Source organism: Danio aesculapii, chromosome 21 (assembly GCF_903798145.1).
Source record: "Danio aesculapii chromosome 21, fDanAes4.1, whole genome shotgun sequence".
Taxonomy (NCBI): domain Eukaryota; kingdom Metazoa; phylum Chordata; class Actinopteri; order Cypriniformes; family Danionidae; genus Danio; species Danio aesculapii.
This window is the reverse complement of record NC_079455.1, coordinates 33,429,259-33,433,114: the sequence shown is the minus strand read 5'-3', so window position 1 is coordinate 33,433,114 and position 3,856 is coordinate 33,429,259. Positions and strand designations below refer to the sequence as shown.

Sequence of the window (3,856 nt, the reverse complement as noted above, 5' to 3'; positions counted from 1 at the left end):
TTTCGGCTTTCCATCGTGACTTTTCTTTATTTTTCACACTTCTGCAGACATTTAAAGCATTTAATGTATGCTCTGTGTAGAGGTATGTGTGTAAAATTGACAAAATAAAAATATCTAATATATAGGTAGATTATATAAATAGAAATTTTGTAATGTGTATGATACAATTTTAAACATATTTTTTAATATACATAACCTTTTATTAGATGTATATGTAAAGTTTACAATTTTAACACACATAGATGGATAGACAGATAAAATACTAATATAGCTGTTTAAAGGATGGATGGATGGATAAAATAGATAGATAGATAGATAGATAGATAGATAGATAGATAGATAGATAGATAGATAGATAGATAGATAGATAGATAGATAGATAAAATACTAATATAGCTGTTTAAAGGATGGATGGACGGATAGATAGATAGATAGATAGATAGATAGATAGATAGATAGATAGATAGATAGATAGATAGATAGATAGATAGATAGATAGATAGATAGATAGATAGATCGATCGATCGATCGATAGATAAAATACTAATATAGCTGTTTAAAGGATGGATGGATGGATCATAGATAGATAGATAGATAGATAGATAGATAGATAGATAGATAGATAGATAGATAGATAGATAGAAAAAATACCTATATAGCTGTTTGATTAATAGATAGATAAACAGATAGATAGATAGATAGATAGATAGATAGATAGATAGATAGATAGATAGATAGATAGATAGATAGATAGATAGATAGATAGATTGATTGATTGATTGATTGATTGATTGATTGATTGTCTATTATACAAGAATAATGCATAGAAGTAAAACACTGGGGGCGCAAATTGTGTTACTATGACAATAAAGAGTGGCGTTACAGACCGCGCGTTCCTGACTATGAGCGCTATACGTGAGTCAATACATGTAATTCAGCGCAAAAAAAAGCTTCATTTAGTCGATGTCATGAAAGAAATCCCTTGTATAAAACATAGAAACATAAAATCCTAAGCATAAAACGCGCAGTGAAAATACAGAGTACATTAAGACAGTCGTAGTCGTGATTTACTACGGATAATTACATATTGAGTTATTTGTATTGCTCCTGGTGTACGTGTGCGCGCACTTGTTAATGTGCCTGCTGGTGCGGGAGCGCGCCTGCGGGATCTGCATGGAGAGAAGCGCGGTGACGGTCACGTGACGGAGTCTGCTGCTGGCTGAGTGAAGCGTGTTAGCAGGTAATAAAAAAACAAATCTCTATTTCAGACTATTTCTAGTGGTTCCACAACATGTGTTGTGTAGTTAATGTGTCATTTTCTCTGTCGCTCATCTGTTTTGATTTGCCGCTAAATGTTTTTCGAGGTTATGTTGTCTTTAAATGGCTTTGTTTTGCCTCTTCAGTTTAGCTTATTCGGCTTTAGCTCTGTGTGAGACCGTTTTTCCTCAAATATCCGTTCACAACAAACCCGCATCCTCGTCAAACCGGGTTTTCTCGCATTAAAACAACACATTGATGTACATCTTGGTGTTTGAATACTCTTTAGGGTTTAAATGTTATGAACAAGGACGCCGGGCGGTCGCGAGTTAGCCAGCTAAGCTACAACAATTGGTGAGAGGAAATGACATTAGAGATCATGGACAAAGGAGAGCCGAGAGTCTCTGCGCTCATGCTCTTTAGCAACTCTGATTTTACACATTTATAAGGTCCGAGATCATCTTTGTGTAGCTTGAATGTGTCCGAACATCCTTGACGGATCTATAAAGATAAAGTAGGGATGCTGACTTCGCTTCTTGATCTAAATTCTCTTTGTTTGAGACATCACGTCACGTAGCGTTGTTATGATTATGAACCCGGTTTGTTTTTAAGCGTATAGGTCGTGTTTATAATTACTCAGATGGCAGACAGAGTTGTTTGGGCATGTGTTTTGGTTGTGGGTATATGATGTGTATTTGATTGAGCCCTCACGTTTTGTTTAATGAACGTATAAATATCTCGCATATTTTTTGGCAGTTGTTTACCTTCGTGATTTGATTTCATTGCGCTTCGAACAGGGGAAAAGACGAACTGGATTGTTTATTTTAGTGAAGGACCAGTCAAAAATTAGACCTTTTTTGTTTCTGTAGTTATTTGAGATTGGTCATATGCTTACTTGACCATTTAATTGCTATTTGATATTTCAGAGTTAAAAAAAAAAACATGTATTGGCAAAACACAATTAATACCAGTGGCTTCTGATGATACATGGTGGTCTTCTGAAAGCAAATGATTGCTTTGTGCATATAATTGAACATTTATTTATTGTATAGCTCTCATATAATCAGCTCTTATGTGAGTTTATAACCTTGCATATGTTATTGTGCGACAGCAAACACGCATATAAATGTGGAGCATGTTTATGACAGGTAAAACCAAGTTGTTGTTTTTTTTAGTGAAGGATCAGTCGTTTGTCAAACTTTTTTTGTTTTTGTATATATTTGAGATTTGCGAGTATGTTTATGACCATTTAATAGCTACTTGATGTTTTAGAGTAAAAACATATATAGGCAAAATAATTAATACCAGTGGCTTCTGATGATTCGTGGTGGTCTTCTGAAAGCAAATGATTGGTTTGTGCATATAATTGAACATGTTATTTATTGTATAGCTCTCATATAATCAGCTCTTATGTGAGTTTATAACCTTGCATATGTTATTGTGTGACAGCAAACTCGCATGTAAATGTGGCGCATGTTTATTACAGGTAAAACCAAGTTGTTGTTTTTTTAGTGAAGGATTTACCAACCATTTTTTGTTTTTGTTGATATTTGAGATTGGCGAGTATGTTCATGAACATTTAATAGCTACTTGAGGTTTTAGAGTAAAAATCACATATAGCAAAACACAATTAATAATCAGACTGTACATGTCAGTGAACCACAACTAGTTTAATAGTACATTTCTGGTTCATATGAAAGCAGGTTCTGGAGATTTACTATTGATTACAGAACCGACTTTACTGATGAAAAGTCCATAACATCTTTGAATAATCATGTACGGTATTCTCTGCAGGTTTTTTGACTCCCAAAGTGCTGGTGGTTGAGGCCGTTGATTTTTTTTTAAGTCTCCAATTAAATTGCAAATATAATTTTAGGACAATTATTCCTTTAACAGAAGTGTTTTTAAACTTAAATAACTTTCTTTCCTGTGTATGCTTAGTTTAGTGCTTTCAGTATGGTTGAAAGTCTAAATGAGATTTTTGTTATTAAATATATGCTAAATTCAAATGGTGTCCCAATTTTAACCCTTTAACTGCCTGCTCTACCAAATGGCTGACCATATTTTGACTGTTTTAAATAATAGTTTACACTTCACAGCATTGTTAGTTTACAAAAAATCTATATAGGCAAAACACAATGAATAGAGTTGTTTCTGATGATACCTTGAGGTCTTCTGAAAGAAAATGGTTTGTGTGTATAATTAAACATTTATTTTTATAATTTGTGTATGTCTTAAATAATCAGCTTATATGTGAGTTTACACCCTTGCATATGTTATTGTGCAACAGCTAACTCACACATAAATGTGGAGCATGTTTATTAAAGGTAAAACCATATTGTTAATTTTAGTGAAGGATCAGTCATTTAACAAACATTCTTTGTTTTTGTAGTTATTTGAGATTGGTCATATGCTTGCTTGATCTAAAAGAATAGCTACTTGATGTTTTAAATTAAAAAAAAAAAACATATATAGGCAAAACACAATTGTTACCAGTGGCTTCTGATGATATATTGAGGTCTATATATATATATATATATATATATATATATATATATATATATATATATATATATATATATATATATATATATATATA

General features: G+C 32.5%; 1 protein-coding gene across 4 annotated transcripts in view; it reads left to right on the top strand.

Moving 5' to 3' along the window:
* Positions 1–1,152: 1,152 nt before the first annotated feature.
* Positions 1,153–3,856, top strand: part of ubap2a (ubiquitin associated protein 2a) — a 36,796-nt gene continuing 34,092 nt past the window's right edge. For all 4 annotated transcript variants that reach the window (XM_056445996.1, XM_056445995.1, XM_056445994.1 and 1 more), the window contains exon 1: positions 1,153–1,240. The gene's annotated coding sequence lies outside the window, so the exon portion shown is untranslated. The remainder of the gene's footprint in view (positions 1,241–3,856) is intronic.